At 47.7% G+C, this 3,418-nt stretch overlaps 1 pseudogene; it reads left to right on the top strand.

Annotated features, from left to right (window-relative positions):
- The first annotated feature begins 1,193 nt into the window (after positions 1 to 1,193).
- LOC144674183 (U1 spliceosomal RNA) lies at positions 1,194 to 1,345 on the top strand (annotated as a pseudogene).
- The last annotated feature ends 2,073 nt before the right edge of the window (positions 1,346 to 3,418 follow it).

Genomic DNA, 3,418 nt, shown 5'->3' with positions numbered 1-3,418 from the left:
GCAGGTGATACGGCACTTGGAGCGTTCCGCGGCAGGGTGGCCAGACCCATCCTTCGCAACACCAGGGACAGGTAGAACCTCAGCACGTAGTGACGCTTGGTGTTTGGGTCTACACACAGCTTGATACTGCCATACACAAAGGTGGCCATCAGGATGAGGGTGATGTTGGGCATGTTTTTTCCCCCTTCATCCAGAGTTTTTTTACATCATGTCCCTGCAAACAGGATCCACTTTTGACCTCCAGATAAAGCGGAAGATGGCTGGCGTGATCGCCACAGCGCAGGAGTGAGGAATGGGCCAGACCTGCGCCACGTACAGCAACACCTGTCCCTGGTGGAAAAATTTATGCAGAAAAACACCTTTGACCACAAGTCCATCAGGCAGTGGTCAGCACGTAACGTCCTAGAGGCCCTGAGGGAAAAGGAGAGGGTGGACCCTGTGGGATGGTTCCCCGAGCAGACTGTCAAAGTCATTTGGCAGAATGCCTCATCGCCAGAACTTTCCAACAAACACCAAGACGTGGCTTGGCTGGTGGTGAGAAAGGCCCTCCCCGTCAGATCCTTCCTACACGCCAGGAGTCTCACCCCCTCTGCACGTTGCCCTCGAGGTGGCTGTGGTGGGGAAGAGACCGTTGTTCACCTCCTTGTGGATTGTGCCTTTGCAAAGAAAGTCTGGAGAGAGACGCAGTGGTTGCTGTCGAGGTTCATCCCGAGCAGTTCTGTGACACAGGACTCTGTGCTCTACGGGCTGTTCCCAGGGACACACACCGAGACAAACATCGACTGCAGCTGGAGGATCATCAACTCGGTGAAAGACGCGCTTTGGTCTGCCCGAAACTTGTTGGTCTTCCAGCACAAAGAGTTGTCCCCGACCGATTGTTGCGGACTGGCACAATCCAAAGTCCAGGACTACGTGCTGAGGGACGCACTAAAGCTTGGGGCAGCTGCCGCAAAGGCGCAATGGGGAAGGGTCGCTGTCTAAGACCTTTCTGCCACAGCGCACCGAGAGACTGGGAACTGTTTAGAGCCCCTCGGGCTGTACAGCTCAAAATGAAAGGCTGTAAATGATTGTAATATTGTTTGTACTGATGCACCTGGTGATACATTTTGTAAAAGTTTAACCTGGATTGTACCCTTGTAATGTTGTTATTGAAATGGTTTGGAATGTGATTGAAGATATTTTATGAATAAAGTATATTTTTGCAAAAAAAAGAAAAAAAAGGTTCTCCCAGGACGAGGCTAGCCCATTGCACTTCGGGTGTGCTAACGCCTGCGATGTCCCCAAATGCGGGATACTCGACTGCAAAATTTGTGGTAGTGGGGGACTGCGTTCGCGCTCTCCCCTGATTCACAATTCAAAAAATAGATTTCATCATATCTTTCATTTTCTCTTCTATTTCCTGTCAGCAACCTTTTCTGAAAAAAGAAATATATAACCCCCAATGTGTGCTCTTCAAAATCTATACTGGACTGGTTATTTAGTTTTTTCTTTCCTCCTCGCAAATATTATCCAACCCCCATTCTTTTCCTCCCTGTCATTATCAGCCGGCAATTATTCCATCTCTGCATCATTTTCGCCAGACCGTTTGTTTTGTGGCCGCCAAATTACTCGCGCCATTTTTAACCCCGCGTTTGCCCACTCAAAAATCTCTCTCAAACAACCCCCATCTAACACCCAACCCACCATCACAACAGTCCCCACACTCCCAGCACCGCCCCACCCCCTATCTCTCTGGACGTCTGTATAAATACAAACTCATATCAGTCAGCTATTAACTCATATGCATTCACCATTTTAAACATGTAGCAGCGACCCCTCACTATTTCAAACATGAACAAGCACCCTGTCCCCATGTTCATTCAAATTACCCCCCTCCGAAACGAACAGCAGCCTCCCACCTCCTCTGTATAATCTCCCCCTTAATCAGCCCCCTGTGTGACTCCTACCTTCTGAAACTCCTGCCTCCTCTCCCCATGTGTAAAGTCTTTCCCTGCCCCTTCTGCAGCTCACTTCCCCTGCTGTGGGTCCATCAATTCACCTGTGATTATTCCTTGAAGGCTTAAATAGCGCAAAGCGAAGAAATAAACAGAAAGAAAACTGGAGAAAGGCAGATAGAAACCTAAACCCTCAGTAAAATGACCACCGGGAATCCCGTTTAACCGTCAGAATGATCGCGCAGCCCAAATTACACGCATTATCCCTGAATTATAACAAGATTTTAGGCAGCTTCACTTTAGGACTTTTCATTTCCTCTTGTGGGGCTCCTGTTCCTCACACACTGGAGGCTAACATGTAAGTTTTAGATTGCAAGGCTAGGCTACTTTAACCCCAAGATTTTCTTTTTGAAACTCCAGGCCCACAGTCCAACAGGAACTGGTTAACCGGAGCCACCGAAAACCAGGGTCCCGGAGAGGAATTGAAATCTCGGGGTAAGAAACGGACACAAACTCACGTGGGCCCATGGAGCACGGCCTTGGAGAAGGTCTCAGGAAACTCCTGAAGAAGAAGAGTCCTTGTCCCAGTCTGGATCTTCAGATTGCAGGTTTCAAAATAAAAATTCTTTGAGGGGTGGGGGAGAAAATTAATTCCATTAAAACAGAGAGCAAAGAACATTTTCAAACAAAATAACGCAAGAGCCAATGAATCACTCTCAGTTACAACTCAGCAACATCCAAATACAAACAAGTCAAAGAGTTATAAAGCAGATTGAGACAGAGGGAACACACACGCACATTAAGCCAGAGTGGGGACTAGCTCCGCACTCTGGAGGCGGTTTTCGGATTGGGTTCCTAGCCAGGTATATCCTGAACGAGCAGTTTGCAGACTCCACCCCTGGCATGTTGGGATGTCTCTCAATCTGCTCCCCAGGAGGCCTGTCCGTTGATATGTTAATCCCAGGGCAGGACAACTTTCTGATTCTTCCTGTCCTTTGATGTGTTCACCCCAGGAAAACAATGTTTCAGCCATTTTCTGGTTAATGTTAAAACTTTAACTCATCTTGTCGGGAATGTCACTGCAGTTTGAAATATCAAACACTAAACCCCCAACACAAGACTGTGCAAAGCATGTGGATTGTTACTGAGATTCCGTCTGTGATTTTTAGTGATGTCAGTGTGGATTGTGTAATCTGTGTGTGTGTGAGTGTTGCTGGTCCCATAATGTAACGCAAATGTCTCCTTGCAGCCTCTCAGTACGCCACTCATGGTCCCCTGGTACTTTTTGGATTGTCTGGAGAAGACATTGAAAGAATTAGAGTTAAACAATGCTAACACTAGCTGCACTGCGACGAGTATATGAGAGCTTATTCTTATCCAGGGGTGTATGTCCACATTCAGCCCCCATTCCCACACTTGCTCCCACCGTCGGATCTCTCAAGTGCTCTTCCGTATCATTGATTAGCCTTTTAAACACCGCCTGT

This window comes from Cetorhinus maximus, unplaced genomic scaffold, assembly GCF_964194155.1.
Source record: "Cetorhinus maximus unplaced genomic scaffold, sCetMax3.hap1.1 HAP1_SCAFFOLD_584, whole genome shotgun sequence".
Lineage (NCBI taxonomy): Eukaryota > Metazoa > Chordata > Chondrichthyes > Lamniformes > Cetorhinidae > Cetorhinus > Cetorhinus maximus.
This window is presented reverse-complemented; position numbering and strand designations above follow the sequence as displayed.